The following is a 20,153-nucleotide window of genomic DNA, read 5'->3' on the forward strand; positions in this document are numbered from 1 at the left end:
CAGATGCAAATTATTTCTAGCTGTTTGAAAAGACAACTCTACAACTATAGTTCATTGTTCTAGTTTTATACCTAATCCAGCAATATTATCTTAATAACCCTTTATTAATTTGCCTTATAGAAACCTAACCCTTCATATAATCTTTGGATTAATATCTTACTGGTTCCCTTATTAAGTGATGTGAGCTAGATAAATATTTTAGATGTATTTATTTTTTACTTGTTCCTCATGGTTTTTAAATTTCTGTAAATCAAACTTTAACAATAATATTATTTAACACATAGTGTTTATTTGAATTTCCCCAATATCTCAATAGTTCCTTGCTAATTCATTTATTTATTTGATTACTTTGATCCAGGATTCAAACAATGATTCTTCGTTTTAATTGGTTACCTGTCTTTTTAGTTCAATGTGAAATAACACTTTCTTCGTTTCACTATTTTTTGTTTTTCATGATATTGACATTTGTTCTTTTAATAATAGAACCAAATTTTCTGATAGAATGTCCCACCATCTGATTGTTTTTGAATGTTTATTCATGATTACACTAAGGTTAAACAACTTTGACAAGAATACTGCAAGTGATGTTGTGTACTTCCTATTATATTAGAATTACATAATGACCATTTGTGTCTTTTTAGAAGATGCTAAATTCAGCCTGTTGGTGAAGGTGATTTCTGTGGGCATTTCCATTGTAAAGTTTCATTTTGTTGCATGTATTTATCAAGCCATCTGTGGGGTGTTGCTTTGAGGCTACATAACGATACTGTTTTGTTTTGTTTTGTTTTGTTTTGTTTTGTTTTTTACTTTTAGCCAATTACTTATCATGTCCTGATGACTTTTGCTTGAGTTAATTATTACATTAACATTTACACAACCAATTTTTTCACTCTGAAATGTTAATGTTTATGGGCAATGGAAATGGTTAGGGGAGTTTAAGAATGGGATCAAAAGATATATGCGTAGATGTTCATACACAGGTACATAGATTCCAGATTTCAAACACTAATGGTGAACATCGATTAGAAAACTTTTAAGTATAAAAGAAGTAAACAAACACTATAATTTACTTTTTAAACTGGAATCAAGTTGCTCAAATTGGTGCAGGGGTTAAGTCACAAACATCATTATAAGATTAATAAAGTATCAGTTAATAGAGTAATCAGAAACTTACAGTGAAGCAGTATATGTGACCTTGAACCTAATTTTTCTGTCTTCTAAATTTGGAATAATAAGACATGCTTCATAAGGCTTTAGAGAGTCAAATGATGCATAGGACTGTTTTGAGGATTAATTGAGATACTACATCTAAATCACAGATGATACGTCCTGACATGTAAAAATGATTTGTAAATCTTAGTTATTTTCGCTACATTGTATTTTTCCTACACATCCCATTATTTATTGTTTTTTTTTTAATGACTAGTAAAAAACAAAGAAATAGAATAAAATCTAGACGACTTTCAAGTCTTTTCTCTCTACATATGCAATTTCAATTGATTGATTTCTTTTTTATTTCTTCTACTACTACTACTACTACTAAGTCTTTTTTGGTTTTGTTTTGTTTTGGTTTTTGACACAGGGTCTCATTCTGACACCCTGTCACCCAGGCTAGACTGCACTGGCATGATCACGGCTCATCACAGCCTAGATTTCCCAAGCATAGTTGGTCATCACACCTCAGCCTTCTGAGTAGCTGGAACTACAGGGACATGCCATCACGCCCAGCTAATTTTTGTGCTTTTTGTAGAGACAGGGTTTTGACATATTGCCCTGGCTGGTCTGAAACTTCTGCGCTCAAGCAATCCTCCTGACTCAGCCTCCTAAAGTGCTGAGATTACAAGTGTGAGGCACCACACTCAGCCTACTTTCTGTAGTATGTTCTACTTCTTATTTTAAATCTTTGTTTATTGCTTAAAAATAGACCCTATAAAATCTTTAAGAACGTGACTTTCATTGTTAAAAAACCTTCACTTAGAGAGACTTTGGCAATAGAATCATTGTTCTACACATATAATACATCTTGTGATGTCATAACTGCAGCAGTTACGAAGGGTAAATTCCTACATAGAAGTCAGTAGATGAAAAGAGAAATGTGTAACAGTGATCATTCCAGAAGCATGTATAGAAAAATTAAAACTACTAAAATGTTGCATCTGTTGATGAAAGGTGGCATTTCCATCCAAAAATATGAAGTCATTTTGTGTTGAATTCTTTAAATTTGTCTTGAAAATAAATGCATGTATGTATGTGTATGAGTGGTGTGTGTGTCTGTGTGTGTGGGGGGGTGTGGGGGTGTGTGTTTTGGAAGAAAGTTGTGAAACATCTTTATGCAGGACTCTTTTCAAATTTATACCAACTTTGTAAACTTGAGTCATTCCTATCTAGATTACTATAGCTGGGAGAAGTGTCATTGCAGTGCCTCAACCACAGTGTTTGCTTCTGTTTATATTTTGAGTTAAAATGGAAGAAATCATGGAAATAGTTTAGAAGTTTTAACAATCCCTCATTGACAAATAAAAAGGCTTGCTTTCAAAATAACCCATCCAGTATAATCTTTATACCATTTAGAGCTCAACTACAAAGATGGCTCATCAGGAAGGGATAAAGGGAATGTGGTGATCTTTCTTTGTAAATGATCTAGCTCTTGTTTTATTTGCCTATTACTTTGAACCATTTCTGTATCAAAGTCATGACTAGTAATGAAAGAGCTTTAGGGGGATTCTGACTGACAGGTACCATTACTAATAAATTGCCTCAGAACGTAAAAATGTGACCCCTCAGGTGGTTCAACCACATTGTTTGCAAACTGTGACTAAGTATCAAATTCCAGCTTTTTTTGCTAAGCACTCAGCATGAAACAATACAGTTCCACTTTTTAATGCTTCATCGCTGATTGTGTAGGTCATAATTAGAGATTCAGCTGGGGATGAATGGAGAAGAATGTGCTGTGCAATTGGCTGTAACCAATCTGACCCTGCTTGATCCATGCTCCTTAAAAACCTGTGACCTCCTGTAGCCTCATGCATGATCCTTGTGTGTGGTTACCACAGCTTCCCTGCCAACCTTTCATCAAAAGTCTTTTCAAACCACCACTTTGCTTCGTAGCCTTATCAAGGCATTCGTTTTGAGCTGTCATAAATGGCATCTAGGAGTTCAAAGTTTGCCCAGCATAATAAGAAAAGTCCCTATAGGTGTCTTAGAAAAGAAAGCAAGAAGTGTTGTGGAATTTATAGAAATTACATATGTTAAAATAAGTGCACATTTTGAATCAAGGAAACCACAAAAGAATGGAATAATGGAGAGAGATACAAGGTGTCTATTTTATAGAATCTACTTTATTACCAGGATTCAATTTTACAAGTTTTATTTAATCCATCAAGATCCAGTTTACAGGTGGTCCATGACCTCTTCTTGAAAGAGAAAAGAAAGAAAACAAACCTGAATCTAAACTGTTGTCTTAACCCAGCTGTTTCATGTTGCCAGGAGAAAATAAATAATACCAAAAAATTTCTCAACATACACAAGGAAAAGCCTAACAATTTTTCAATAAAACATTTACATGGATTTTGAAATTTGGATAGTTAATATATTTGAGGCCACAGCATTTTTTCAGTTATTTTTACATAATACTAGATTATAAAGGTGTATATATATATATAATTATATCCCAATGTCAATATTTTAAGAAACTGATGCAATTATATTAGTAGTCTATTTTTTTTTCAAATAGGTTTAATACAAAAGACTGGTTAGGCTGATATTTTGGAAACACCATAATGAAAGTAACAGGACATAGCATCAATAATTCATGGTAAGCAAAGGAAACCCAGCATTCTAGCATCCCTGAGAGAGAAATCTCTCCTGACAATAAAATGTCCTATTATTCCTGTTCAAGTTTATGCTCCAATGACTGTGCTTTCTACTGTGTCCCTTAATGTGATTATTTGTTAAAACATAAATTAATAATCATAGTCATTTTGCAATATTACAAAAAATCCCAAGTGGACTGCTACCAATTTTTTTCCTAGTCCAGAAATCAAGTATTACAGGGTAGGGGAAGAGTGGTCTCTCTGCACCTCTCAGTTGATGTTTCTAAGATACAGTTAGCTGGATTTTCTCTCCCTCTGTCTCGTAAACACACGCCCACACACAGATACACAAACACACAGACAATATAAACATCTGCTAATACACTGACCTATTGAAAGTTTGTGTTCCTCTATCTTAAATCTTCCGATTTGGAGTGGAATAAAAAGTTGCAATCCCCTGACAACAACAACAACAAAAACCTGAAATAAGTTCTATCTAATAGTTGTCACTGTGTCAGTATAAAGTTAGTTAGTCTCTTAGGTGCAGATACCCTGGGAAAACAGTCAAATAGCTTTTAAGAGTCCAAGTGTATAGAAACACAAATACTTTGGAATGCTCTAGAGGCACAGGGTTAAATGCTCCCCCAAGCAATTTGACATTTCCGTGTTAATTCAGTTTGTAGAAACATATAATTAGAATCTCTAATACCTGCATTTTTCTTTTCTTTATGCGAAAAACATGTGGTAGCGCACGCAGCAATAAATACACAGGGAAAGGAGCTCTTTGTGGGGTGGCTTGACATATTCTGCTGAAAGGCCACAACTACTACATTTCCAACAGAAAACAAAGAAAAATATACTCTATTCCTTTATTGGAAACTAGCACCTCTCTTTAAAACTAAAATAGGTGCTTTCATGTAGCATAAGTAAATTTCTTCTTTACAGGTGTTGAACAAAGTAGCCTGGGGAGCATGTAGTCTGGGTTGGGAATTAAATCCAGGTTGCTTGCTTAATAGCATAAAACATGGCCATGTAGCCATGAGGCTGACATGCAAAGAACGTCTTTTACCTTGAAAACCATACAAGAAAATGACCACCGATGAACAACTGCAGTCAGTTCTTACAAATGAAAAATATATTGTGAATATTTATAAACATAAAGGTAAATATACAAAATAATACATGTATATTATTGTATAGAAAGTATAAAGGATTATGTGAATTTGTGTTTTTATTTAAGAGTAGACAGTTATATAACATAAGATGAAACAATTAGTTTACCTTTGTTGATTCTTATACAGGAACAAAACAACAATTAACAGTCTTGTATTTTCAACTCAATTTTGTCTTTCTCCATGGAAAAATTTTCTTTAAAATCAGTTATGGTATAACCAATGCTACTTTCTATGTGATCCTTATGAACCATTTTTCCAAACAAGAAAAATGAAAGCTTTTAAGAAAAGATTAAGTAAAATTTACATTTATTTTAGTAAAATTCATATTTCTGTACTTTATACCTCACAATAGGAGAACTGGAAGCTAATGCATAATTATCTAATAAATAAAATTTGTACATAAGTTTTATAACTTCTCTAAATTAATTTGTTTCAATAATACCTGTTTCCACAAATCATATGCCATAGCTTAGTTTTTCTTACCTAACTAATTTGGTCCAAGAAAGTCAGTAATGGAGAAAACACATTTGCTTCATTATTCTCATTTGGGAACTACTAAATCAAACACAAATCAGCTTTTTTTTCCTTTTAATACAAAAACAATTTACACAATAGCTATTTTGTACCTATGGATGGTTAAATGTGTTTCAGAGAAGTAAACTTCAGCTATGAATCAGAAGTAAATATTAAGTTAAATGTAATAATGTAAAAGTTTCTTTCCCCCTTATGTCTTGATCTAAAAACATTTGGGCAGTTGTAAAATGCCAAGGAACTGACACAAAAAGGGCTAATGTGAAAGATGCAATTGGGATTTGTATGTGTAATGTGGCAGTATGACAGATTTTAGAGGAATACAGAAGCAAAATAGAACACTAGATTATTATATAACTATATTTTTTATTTTAAAAAATTGATTCTTAATAGTTGTATGTATTTGTGGGGCACATGTGGTATTTTGATACAAGCATCCAATGTGTAATAATCAAATTAAAGTAATTAAAATATCCATCACCTCAAAGATATATCATTTATTTTTGTTGGGAACATTCCAATTCTTCTAGATATTTTGAAATGTACAATAAATTATTTTTAATGATAGTGCCCCATTGTGCTATCAAACAATAGAACCTATCCTTCTATCTAACTGTATTTTTTATAAGCGAATCTATCTTCAACTCTCTACCCCACTACCCTTCCCAGCCTCACTAACATTCTAGTCACTATCTCCATAAGGTCAATTGTTTTAGCCCCCAGCCATGAATGAGAACATATGATATCTGTCTTTCTATACCTTGCCTATTTCACTTAACATAATGCCCTCTACTTCCACCTATGTTGCTGAAAGTAATAGAATATTATACTTTTTGTAGCTGGAAAATATTCTATCATGTATATGTGCCACATTATATTTATTCATACATTAATAGTAATATTATTTTTGTGGCTGGATAATATTCCACCATGTACATACACCACATTATCTTTATACATCCATTGATGGACACTTAGGTTGATTCCATATCTTGGTTATAAATGGTGCTGCAATAAACATGGAAGTGAAGATACCTCTTTGATATACTGATTTCCTTTCTTTGGGATACTTACCCAGCTGGGGGATTGATGAATTATATCGTAGTTCTAATTATGATTTTTTGAGGAATGTCCATATTATTATACATAATAGCTGTACTAATTTATATTCTCACCAACAGTGTACAAGTGTTCCCCACTTTCTCCACACTGTTGCCAGCAATTGTTATTTTTTGTACTTTTGTTAATAGCATTCTAACGAGGATGAGGTGATATTTGATTTGCATTTTTCTGATAATTAGGTACAAATGATGTTGAGCATTTTTCCATATACTCAGCCGTGGTGTCTATTTTAAGAAATGTCTATCCAGGGCTTTTTTATTTTTAAATTAGGTTATTGTTTTATTTTGTTTTATTTATTTGTTTGTTTGTTTGCTACACAGTGATTTGACTTCCTTATATATTCTGGCAATTAACTCTTTGTCTGGTGGATAGTTCACAAATATTTTCCCCCAAGAGGTTGTCTCTTCACTTTCTTGATTGTTTCCTTTGCTGTGCAGAAGGTTTTAGTTTGATGTAATCCTATTTGCCAATTTTTGCTTTGATTGTGTGTGATTGTGAGGTGCTCAGACAATCTTTGCCCAGAACAACGTTCTGAAGCATTTCCCTGTTTTCTTCTAATAGTTTCATAGTTTCAGGTCTTAGGTTTGTCTTTAACCCAGAGTTGATTTTTTATATGATGACAGATAAAGGGGTCTAGCTAGTTTCATTTGTCTGCAAATGGATATCCAGTTTTATTAGCACCATTTATTAAAGACACTTTCCATCATCCAACATATGCTCTTGGTGAATTTCCGAAAAATCACTTGGCTTTAAATGTGTGGATTTATTTCTTGGTCCCCCATTCTGTTCCATTGGTCTATGTGTCTGCTTTTATGCTAGTACCATGCTGTTTTCATTACTATAGCTTTGCAGTATATTCTGAAGTCAGGTGAAGTGAGGCCTCCAGCTTTATTCTCTTTGCCAAGAATTGCTGTGGCTATGTCAGGATCTTCTGTGGTTCCATGCAAATTTTAATGTTTTTTTTTTTTTTTTTTTCTATTTCTGTGAACAAAATCATTGATATTTTGGTAGAGATTTCATTGAATCTGTAGACTACATTCGGTATTATCAACATTTTAACACAATTCTTTCAATCCATGAAAATGGAATATTTTTCCATTGTTTGTGTCATCTTCAATTTCTTTCATTAGTGTTTTATCACTTTCATTGTAGAGATAACTCACTTTTTCAGTTAAATTTATTTCTAGGTATTTTTTGTAGCTATTTTAAATGGAATTGTTTTCTTGATTTCTTTTTCAAATTGTTCACTATTGGCATATAGAAATGTTGCTGGTTTTTGTATTTTGATTTTGTATACCGCAATCTGATTGAATTTGTCAGTTGTAACAGTGTTTTTGAAGAATCATTAGGTTTCTGTAAGTATAAGATAATGTCATCTGCAAGGACAATTTGACTTTCTAATTTGGATGCTCTTTATTTCTTTCTCTTGTCCAATTGCTCCTGCTAGGACTTTTAGTATTATATTTAATAAAAGTGGTGAAAATAGGAAATCTGTTATTGTTCCAGTTCTTACAGGAAAAGCTTTCAGTTCTTCCCAATTCAGTGTGATGATAGCCATGGGTTTTTCACATGTGACCTATATTGATTTAATGTATTTCTTCTATACCCAGTTTGTTGAGAACTTTGTTCATGAAACGATGTTGAATGTTATTGAATGTTTTTGTGGCGTTTATTAAAATGATCACATGGTTTCAAAGAATATGCCTTCATCTAGGTTTGGAAAGATCTCAGTTGTCATTTATTTGAATAAACTTCATACCCCTATTTCTACCTCTACTTCTTCTTTAAGGCCAATAAGTCTTAGATTTGCCTCTTTGAGGCTATTTTCTAGATCTTGTAAACATTCTTCACTCTTTCATCTTTTTTCTCCTCTATGTAATTTTCAAGTAACCTGACTTTGAACTCACTAATTCTTTCCTCCGTTTGATCAGTTCTGCTGTTGAGACACTCTAATGCATTTTTCAGTTTGTTAATTGTTATTTTGTGGCTCCAAAATTTGTTTGATTTTTAAAATTATTTCAATTTCTTTGTTAAATTTATCTGATAAATTTATGGATTCCTTCCATCTATTTTCTTGAAATTCATTGAGCTTCCTCAAAACAGCTATTTTAAATTCTCTGGATAAGGGATCACATGTCTCTGTCCTTCAGGTTTAGTCACTGGTGCCTTATTTTTTCCATTTGGCATGATCATATCTTCCTGGATGTCCTTGATGCTTATGGACATTCATTGATGTCTGGGCACTGAAGAGTATTTATTCTAGTCTTCACGTCTGGTCTTGTTTGTAACTGCTCCTCTTCAGAGGCCTTCCAAGAATTCAAAGGGGACTGAGTTTTGAGTTCTGTAAGTCTGTAGTCATTGCAGCCATTTTCACACTATGTGGCACATAAAGCCCAATATGCTGCAACTCTTGCAGACTCCTAGATATCCAGCCCTGTTGGGCATAATGAAGATGAGGGAGGTTTCCCTAGGTTCCCAGGGAAAAGTCCCTTGCTCTCTTCCTTCTCTTTATTCTAGTAGAAAGAGCCTCTCTCTATGCTAAGCTGCCTGGAGTTGGGGGAGGGGTGATGTTAGCAATCCCATGACTGCCGCAGCTGGCATTACACCACCTTGCACCTGAAGCCCATAGTCTCCCAGATCAGCACATTACTGTAGCTTGCCAAAGACCCGTGGTTGCTATTGTGTGACTGCCACCAATGTTTATTCAAGGCCAGAGGCCATTTTAACCAGTGCCTGGTGGTGAATCCTGCTAGACTTGGTCTATCCTACCAGGGAAGTAGATTTCTTTCTGGATCGCAATGGGTCTAGAGGCAATGACCTAGTAACAATGACCTGGAATTGGGGGCTTTGGGATTCTGCCTGGTGGTTTATTTTAAAGTGGCTGGGCTGATACTCAGTTGGAAGACACAGTCCTCTGTATTCTTCACTCTTTCATCCAAATTGAAGGAGTCTGTCTCTACAGTGCACTGTCTGGCATTGGGGGAGTGGTGCCATAGGCTCTCCCGTGGCCACTGCAGCTAGTGTCATTCTGGGTTGTACCCCGAGCCCACAGCCTCTGAGAGCAGTGTGGTACCAGGGCTCATTCAAGGACTGCAGTCAGGATGGTCTAATTATCACTGAAATTTATTCAAGGCTCAAGGTCACTTTAGTCAGCCAGTGGTAAAGAAGGTTGGGACTTACATTCTTTCTGCCAGGACAGTGGCTTCCCCTCAGGTCTGAGGCTATTCTAAATGCTTCCTCTGTGGGCACTGGCAGATTTTTTTCCTGTGTTGTGTTGCATAGTGACAGGGTGGCACTGTGTTCCAATGCATAGTCCTACACTCACTTTGCTTTCCCTCCCCAAGCACATAGATTGTCTTTTCAGGCTGTGCTCCCTGGGGTTGGAGGAGGTGTGGTATTGGAGGAGGTGTGGTATAGGCAGTTCAAGACTGTTCTTCCAATCCTATTCAATGCATATTTTCTTGTCATTATGCTAAGACCAGGTACTGTGTTCTCTCAAATAATGTTTTATTTCTTACAAAGGTGCTTTCTTGTTGCTTGCGTTGTTGTTCAGTTTGATGTTTCTGCAAGGGGGATACAATTGCTGGAGGGTTCTACTAGGCTATCTTGCTCTATAGTCTCAATATAACTGTGATTTTAATTTTAATTTAATTGTTTTACTTTATTCTTTTAAGAAACAGAGTTTCACTCTGTTGCCCGGGCTGGAGTTCAGTGGCACAATCATACCTCGTTGCAGCCTTAAAATCCTGGGCTCTAGTGATCCTACTTCCTCAGCCTCCTGAGTAGCTAGAACTACAGGCACATGGCACCAGGTTTGGCTAATTAAAACAAAAAAAAAATTCTGTAGAGACAGAGTCTTGCTATGTTGCAAAAAATAAAAAATAAAATTGTAGAGACAGAGTCTTGCTGTGCTGCCCAGACTAGTGTCAAACTCCTGGCCTCAAGCGGTCCTTCTGCCTCAGCTTCCCAAATACTAGGATTACTAGACCTTAAGTATGATTTTTTAACGGCTTCAGTCAGGAACTGAGAAAGGAGGGTGATGTGTTTGAAGTGTGCGATACCTCTGAATAAGGAAAAACACTTTTCTAAGACACAAATTGTCATGAATGTCACATGCTACAATAATACTAATCAGGACAAAAACTAAGAAAAAGGCACCAGACATTTATGTCAAATTAAATGGTATAAGGCTCCTCATATACATACAATTGTATACAATTTCTACAATAAATGGTAGCTACTATTAGTTTCAATAATGAGAGGTGGAAGGAAAATTAGTTTTGGTGTCTTAAAAGACCTGTTGGCTAGCAAAATGAGGAAGCAGTTAGAATATTCGTATTAGAAAGTTGAGGAAATTGCTTTGAAAAAGGGATGTCAATCAAAATGTGTTTTGGTTGTTCGGTTGATTTGCTTAGCTTCACTCTTCAAAATCAGACTTCTCTGGTCATTAGAAAAAGCAAATCAAATAAGAAATAAATCATCTAGCACAATTCATGGCATAAGGTGCAAAAGGGAAGTAATATTTTTGTTTACTATGTGTCATGCCCATTTTTACATACTTTGCATGATTTATCTTATTTAATTATCATAAAACCCCATGGCCTATGTGTCACCCTCCCAGAAATGGCATATCATTCTATTACGTCAAAACATAAGGGAACTAAGGTCCCTATAGGTACACTAAACTTTTCCAAACTATTTACCTAGAATATTTTGTCTGACTCCTCTTCATGGTGCCACATTAAGTGTTCAAAGTTACCTGTCCCTATGTATCTATAAAAAGGGAAGAAATTCATGGAGATTACATTGGCAAAGTTCACAATGTATTTTCACAGAAATGCTAGGAATTGTAAAAACTCCCACGATACAAGTTTACCTATGGTAACAAACCTGCACTTGTACTCCTTAGCTTAAAATAAAAGTTAAAAAAATTATACTATGCACACACTCTGTGTGTATGTATGTTATATAGAATATATGTATTGTATACATGTTATACATAATACATATTATGTATACGTTATATATGTAAAATATATATTCTATATTTTATATATAATGCTTATTACATATATATTTTGGTTTTTGTTTTGTTTTTGCAATGCATAGATTTGAGAAACATTAAATGTTCACAATTATCCACCAAAAGATAAATTTTAAGTAAAATAAATTTTTAGTAAATATTTTTTGAGCAGTTGACTGATACTTTTCACATACTTTTCTCTAGAGATTACAATTTTAATCAGAACCAGATAATTAAAGTCATAGACATGAAAAAGTAGATTATCATTTGATATCATAAGCATACACAATAGCCTTAGGTTTTAAAATTTTTTTTTAAATTTCAGATTTTCAACCTTATGATTTTATATGCCTTTCACAACTTTCATTATAAACATGGAAATGTAAATCAAGATTTTTGACATCTCAAACCATAACTATATTTTTGTACTTTCTTTGCCATAAATTGTCATGTTGCCATTTATGTTCTAATAGGTACAGAACAAAAATAAACACATACCTTTGTTAGCTTATGTTGGATATTGATACAAAGACATCATTAAAATTATGTGTAATGTATATCTATTGTTTATTATCTAATTTTTTGGCTAATAATTTATCCATATTTTATATAAACCTAATGAAGTAAATACTGCCTTGATAAGGAAACTGAGGATAAGAGTATGAATCCTAGGTGATTTTTTGAGATAAGAAAGTAAAATAAAGATTATACAGTTAGAAAAATTACATTATTTTTCTTATTTACTTATATGTTAAAGCTTCAAGCAGAAATCGTTTTCCAACTACAGCTATTACAACTTTTGGAGGTTTGTTCAGTGGACCAGTTGGAAGTCAATTTCTTCAAGTTTTTTTTTTTTTGTTCTGAAAGCAAATATTTTATTTCACCTTGGTTCTTGAAAGATAGTAGTTCTTATTATGAAATTATAAATTTATAAGGTATTTTCTTTCAACATATTGAACTTCTTATTACAGTGCCTTCTGTTTTCCATTGTTGCTGCTGAGATACCAGCCTATTGTAATTTTGTTACCAAAGATCTGTCTTTTCTTGCCACTTCAAAGATTCTCTTTGTCATTGAGGTTTTATTGTCTTTTTACATTACTATATTACTATAGTTACCATTATAGTACTATTATTATACTGCATGTTATAGTATTATGTCTTGTTCAGAATTTATTTGTATTGACCCTGTTGCTGATTTCTTCATCTTTTTGCAGAATAAAATGTTGAATATTTTATATTTATTCTGTACATTATATTCACAATTTCATAATTTGTAATTATATCTCAAAATTCATAAGTATATTTAATTTTTAATTATTGCCTTTCACCTATTCCTGCTAGTCTTTCTTTTTAAAATTTTAATTATACTTAATTCAACCTTCCTTAATTCACCTTCTGTGTCTCATAACCAGTATTTGATATTTTTAAATATTTGTGAATTATCTCATGAACATTTTCTTTAGTTTGTCTTCCAGTTATTGATTCTGCTTTTATAAACTTAATTGTTTCCTTTGGGTAAAAATTCCATTCCTAAAACTTCCACTAGATTTCTTTCTAAATCTATACATACATTTTTTACCTTTCTTGATCCTTGTATTAGTCTGTTCTCATGCTGCTATGAATAAATACTCAAGACTGGGTAATATATAAAGAAAAGAAGTTTAATTGACTCACAGTTCTGCATGGCTGGGAAGGCCTCAGGAATCTTACAATCATGGCAGAAGATGAAAGGGAAGAAAGGCACCTTCTTCAAAGGGCAGCAGGAAGAAGTGCCGAGCAAACAGGGAAAAGGACCCTCCATAAAACCACCAGATCTCATGAGAACTCACACACTATCTTGAGAAGCGCATGGGGAAAACCACCCCCATGATTCAGTTATCTCCACCTGGTCCCACCCTTGACACGTGGGAATTATTTCAATTCAAGGTGAGATTTAGGTGGGGACACAGAACCAAACCGTATCAATTCTCATTCAAATGTTTAAACTATTTAAACTTCTGAAATACATACAACAGGTTTATTTAAATCATTTTCTAAGATACTTAATATACGATGTCTCTGAAAGTATACTTCTACTAGTTTTCACTCATGGTACATTTTTTTCCTATGGGTTTCTTGATTTTTATCTATGCATAAGAATTCTGAATGGCAGTTAACATTTTTTAGTGGTGATTTTGCATTTAGTTAGTTGGTTAGTTTAGTTAGTTGCCTGGGGACTCCAACCAAATGAGTTCTATAAAGCTGAGGATCAAGTCTACATGAAAACTATGTTATGTTAATACATTCTCAAAGGATAATTTTTTCCTCCTCATACAATACTAGTGGCATAAGAAATTGTATTTACCATCCTTTCTGCTATGGGTTTATTTTAGGTGCAATCTTTTGGGAACTCAACTTTATAGACCAATCTCCTGTCTTCTCCCTTACTTTAAGCATGTCCAGGGCTTTATCTTATGTCTTCTATACTCAGAGTAGCCATCAAAATGGACACTTAAGATCCCCTGGGCTTGGTGTCTTAACAAAGGGTAAAAGTTAACTTTTGAGTACACCTCATTCCTAGATTGCACTTTCACTGTTTTTAACCTCTGTGAATGCCTTAATTTATTTCCACTTCAGAAACGCATTTAAAGACATATTTGTTACATTTTACGTAGCTCTTTTATTAGTATTTCATCAGAAGAGCCATTGCAGTTTTTTCTACTAATTGCTGGCAATGAAAATTCTATTTGTATCATTTTCAAAACTTCAGTAACATGTGCTTTCTTATGTTCTTGTATGTGAATATTGCTTTTCACATATTAAATCTGTAGGTTTTCGTTTTAAAACATTTATTTGTTGTTCCAGTCAGCCATCAACTATGACTCTCATACTGATACTGGGCCCTTTGCTAGAACTGATGCAAAAGGCAACTTAATGTTTAGATATAACATATGAAATTAGCCTCTATCTTCTATAGACAGCTGGGATTCTAGAAATTATACTTTACAAATCACATCCCAGTTTACCTGAGCTGTTCTTTAAAGACTAGCAAACAATGCACAGAATGCTATGACTCATTGATTCTATACAAAAATCTCTCCCAACATGACAGTCTACAAGTTCTTATTTTTTTAAATCATATGGTATGCATTGAGGTAAAGTTTATTAATTAATGGTCTATCAACACATAGAAGTTAAAAATACTTTAAACTGCAAGTAACAAATTTTCACTATAATGTTATTTATTGTTTATTTTAAAAGGCAGCAAAAGGATGATTGTTTTATGGATAATCCAGCAATTAAAGAAAACTACAAGCATAACTATTTTATTTCTAATTCTTAATCTGCTATTTTTCCTAATCCTTCCTGTATATTGTGATGAATAATTTCCACAGCTGTAGAAATCACATTTTTAAGGCAGAAACCGAAGATAAAAAGTGATACCAGCCAGCTATTTTTTTGTGCTTGTTTCCTCTCAGAAAATTATATTTGAACAAGTCCTCAGCAATTCTTCTTTGATTACTTTGGCCAGAATTGGGCAACATGACAATTTCTAGCTTCAAGAGAGACTACAAAGTAAGCTCTTTTATGAATTGTCTTGGGGCAAGAAAGTTAGGACTGAATTGTGGAAAATAAACTAATGGTGCTTATAGTAGTTCCACCATTGGCTCTTCAACAACCTTATTCATTTTTTAATGTAAGATACACACCTGTTGACCGAGGGGGACCCCGCCAAGGGCTCATCCATTTATCATGTATGGCACCCTTTCTAAGATTATCTAAATAGCATCTATTACTCTTTGATAAAACAGGTATGACAACTCATAGTTATGGTTAAAACAGAAGACATTTGCCTTGAATAGCACAGCTAATACAATTGTGGAGAAGAAACACCATCACTTAATTTGTAATTTGAAAAGTGAATCATAGATTCATGAACCCATGCATAGATCATAGATGCATGGGTTCATTTCTGTGCTCTCTATTCTGTTCTATTGCCCAATGTGTCTACTTTAATACTAGTACCATGCTATTATAATTACTGTTGCTTTGCACAATAGTTTGAAATCAGGTAGTGTGATGCCTCCAGCTTTGTTGTTTTTGTTCATGATTGCTTTGACTATCCCAGATTTTGGGGATTCCACACATTTATAGTCAATTGATTTTCAACAAAGGTCCCAGGAATAAACAATGGGAGAAACTCTCCAATAAACAGTATTGGGCAAACTGGATATCCTTATGCAAAGCAATGAAATTGGACCCTTATCTCACACCATATACACAAATCTGCTCAAAATTGATTAAATACATAAAACATGAAACTTTAAGATGTCTAGAAGAAAACATAAGGTCAAAAACCATACAACAATATTCTGAGCATTGAGTTTTTAGATTTGACCCTCAAAGCATATGCAACGAAAGCAAAAATAGGCAAATGGGATTATATCCAAATAAAATGATTCTGCATAGCAAAGGAAACAACTAACAATGTGAAGAGACAACCTAAGGATTACTAGAAAATATTTGCAAGTCATACAATTAGTATCCAAAATATATAAGGAACTCTGACAACTCTATAGGCTGAAAACAAATAATCTGATTAAGAAATGAATGAAGGACCTACATAGACATTTCTCCAAAGAAGGCATGCAAATGGCTAACAGATTCAAGAAAAAATGTTTGACATACCTAATCATTAGGAAGATGCAAATTAAAACCACAAAGACTTAACACCTCACATCTGTTAAAATGGTTATTCTTAAAAAGATGAATGTTAACAAGTGTCAGAAAGGATGTAGAAAAAAGGAAACCCTTATACTCTGTTGATGAGAAAGTAAATTAGGACAAGCATTATGGAAAACTGTATGGAGGTTGCCAAAAAACACTAAAAATTCAATTACCAGCAATGTCACTTCTGGGTTTTCACCCACAAGATGTAAAATCAGTATGTCTAAGAGACGTTTCCACATCCATGTTTATTGCAGCGCTATTCACAATAGCCAAGCAAGGAATCAATCCAGATGCCCATCACTAGGTGAACAGATAAGAAATTGTGGCATGTATTCCCAATAGAATACTATTCAGCCTAAAAAAAGGAAGATACCCTATCATTTGTGAGAACATGAATTGCAGAATATTATACTTAGTGGAATAAACCAAACAGAAGGACAAATATCACAAGTTTCTCACTTATATGTGGAATCTAAAATAATTGAATTCATAAAAGGAGAGATTGGCGGGGTGTAAATAATAGGGAGATGATATTCAAAGGTGTAAAACACCAATTAGACAGAATAAATTTGTTTATGTGTGTGCTTTAGATCTATTACACAGCATGATGAATAAATGTAATAATTTAATATTGTACATTTCAATATCACTAAAAGAATAAATTTCAAATGTTCTCATCACAAAAACGTCAAATATTTGAGGTGATAGAAAGATTAGCTTGATTTAATCATTCCACATTGTACTCAAAAATTATAACATTACTTTATACTCAATAAATATATAAAACTAAAATTTTTCAATAGATTATTTTTTTGAGACAGGGTCTCACTCTGCTTCTCAGGCTAGAGTACAGTGACACAATCATGGCTACTTCCCAGGCTCAGGTGATCCGCCCACCTCAGCCTCCCAAGTAGCTGGGACTACAGTCATACACCATCACGCCCAGCTAATTTTTGTACTTTTTTAGAGAATGGGGTTTTACCATGTTGCTCAAGCTGGTCTTGAACTCCTGGACTCAAGCAATCTTCCTGCCTCGACCTCCCAAAGTGCTAAGATCACAGATGTGAGTCACCATGCCTGGTCTGTCAATGGGTAATTTTTAAAACGTTTTTCAAGAGAATCATTGCAAACACACAATAAATGCTATTGAGAGCACATATCTTACCCTGCTAGATAATAACAGCAGAAAATCCTGTCCTGGAAATGAAGTACATTTCCAGAGTAGGCAGTCTGTCTGTTCCTGCTGTTCCAAAATATTTACTTCTATCACTGAAGGAGGTATTTTTCTATCTGTTTTCCTTCCCATCCACATCTAAACTGATTACTGGGGAAGAGCCTTCTTCCATAGGATCCACCGTCTTAACATCCCTCTTCACATTGATGAAAGCATGGAGGCCTGGGGATTTCCACGTATGTTTCCTAGCCAGATTTAGTATTTTGTTGCTAGTGTATTTCCCTCAGATTTTAGTAGGCTCTTGTCTATTTGCCTTTAATCAATCTTGTACTCCTGTATCTATAGTCAACATCAATTGCTGACAATATTTAAGCTAGAATAGGTGGGCAAGGCTTATAATTGAGTCTTTGCTAGAAGTTTGTCCTATGAGAGGTGCTGAGGAGTTCATGTCACTTGAATCCTCCTAATCAGGCTGATGTTATGCCAACATTTATACAAGCTTCAACTTCACAAACAAAAGTTGACTTTTCTAACCCTGCCGAGCTGTAAGTTTCGAAAGTGGACCCTTGGTAACCCTGGATTGCAAGCTACAGTCAGAGAGTGCCTGTGTTAACAAAACCATATGTACTTTTCTCTTTGTTTTCAAACTGACCATTTCGGGTCTAACTTTATTATTCTCTTTTAACTATTGCCCGTGAAAGCCTCAAAAAGTAACCAAACACAGGCCACCATTCTGATTTTTAACTCCTCATTCACCAGCAGTTCAGCCACTATTTTTAGCACATTATCTATATCCCAAAATAATTCAGGTAACAGTTTGAGAAAATATTTCACCACATCTTAATAAGGGTCTCTGGAAGGCAGGAATAGTTGATTTCTTGTTCCTTTTTATCCTATTATCAAGCACTACTACATTTAGAGGTACGTGTATAAACCCAATTCAGTTGTTCTGTTCACAGTACTTCTTGTCATTTACTAAGGGCTTGAGAATCTTACGCATGATTTTATGACTCTGTATTAGAATGACAAGTGTGACATTAAAATTACTATATACACTGAATCAAGTAGCATGGTAGCACTTCAGGGAGAAAACAGAAAACAAAAGAAAATCTAGATAGTGTTCTCACAAATCATATTTATGACCAGAAATGCTATTTTTATTTATCATAGTAAAGGGGTTAATATTCTAAACGGCATTGAAATTGACCCAGCAATGGTTCCCAGCTGCTATAATAATAATAATAGTAATAATAATTCTTGAATATCACAAGCTTTTTCAATTAAAAAAAAAAAAATCTTGCACTGCCAGATGTGCAGGAGGGTTCCTACAATAATGGCATTGGGATTGGAAAGAAATTTTACAAGTCTCAATAGAATATTCAGGGCCACCAGTGGTTGCCCTTGGTTTATGAATATAAAGTATCCCAAAACACAATTGGGTATTTATTGTATATTTATTTAGTTTTCACTTTATGTAGAGGATACTTGTGGCTGTTATTTTGGTAAAAAATAATCATCACAAACTGAGTTTCATTTGTCACCATGTGGAAATAAGACTGACAAAAGTGTTAAGAAATTAGATAGCTTTCTTTTAAACTCAGCTTGCATAGACAATGTCCAATTCTATAAAGTTTTGAGTGTCCTTGAATATATTTTAAATGTTTTGCAGGCTATCATTTATCTATCTCTTTCTCTCTGTCTAATTTTGGTTTTAGCTTACAATTTTATCTGTTACGTTTAAAACATAAACATCCCTTCATTCTATTTCTGTATAATATTATAAACTTTTTAAAGGAAATTTTTGTTGGTGTATGGCAGCTGGAATATAAGTGAAATACATTTTCATTCAAGTATATAATGTCTGTCCCTACCACAATGACTACTTTAAAGCTTCTAAGTATAATTACTTAATTAAAACAATGAATCCTGTATTATATGTAGGAAGGATATCTCCAATCTGTATTTAGCAGGTATGTTTAGGATCTTTGTACAGGTTTATTACATTTGACATATTAATGTTACCAAGACTTTAGAAATTTGTGAATTGTTTCCCTCCTCGCATGGACTACACTGCTCAGAAACCAGGTGTATACTGTTGAGTTACGCAATTACATACTTGAAAATCAAAAAGGGGAAATGAAACCATAAAAGCTGTATAGACAGGAAAGCCAAATGCACTCTCAGGGTGAATCATTACATACTTCAGACTCACAAAATAGTCTTCCTTCCTGTAAATAGTTGATAGAGAAATCAGAGATCACATCACGTTGACATCGGGAGAAGCATAGAAAGAGTAGATTCACTTTAGCAATTTTTCATGAGTGGGATGACTCCAATACATCTAGAAGATCAAAGCTTAAATACACTTTGACTCCATTTTTATCTAAACAGGAAAATTCCCATCATGTTTTTCTTCATTTGATTTTGTGTCTGACAGAAAAAGCTTTCCTTGCAAAGAACTCTCCTACAAGTATTCCAAATTTTTACAACCCGAGGCATAGAAATACAGCCCTTTTACTTATTTTTCCCCTCATAATGTCTCCTTTTTGTAATTTGCATATTTTAATTTGTTCCTTTGTAATTCTCAAGGACAGCTTTTGATTTTG

The 20,153-nt window shown here is 33.8% G+C and overlaps 1 protein-coding gene across 1 annotated transcript in view; it reads left to right on the forward strand.

Moving 5' to 3' along the window:
- The window catches only part of SEMA3A (semaphorin 3A), a 522,459-nt gene that overhangs the window by 79,958 nt on the left and 422,348 nt on the right, over window positions 1–20,153 (forward strand). The window lies entirely within an intron of this gene.

This window comes from Chlorocebus sabaeus, chromosome 21 (assembly GCF_047675955.1).
Source record: "Chlorocebus sabaeus isolate Y175 chromosome 21, mChlSab1.0.hap1, whole genome shotgun sequence".
NCBI classification, from domain to species: Eukaryota; Metazoa; Chordata; class Mammalia; order Primates; family Cercopithecidae; genus Chlorocebus; species Chlorocebus sabaeus.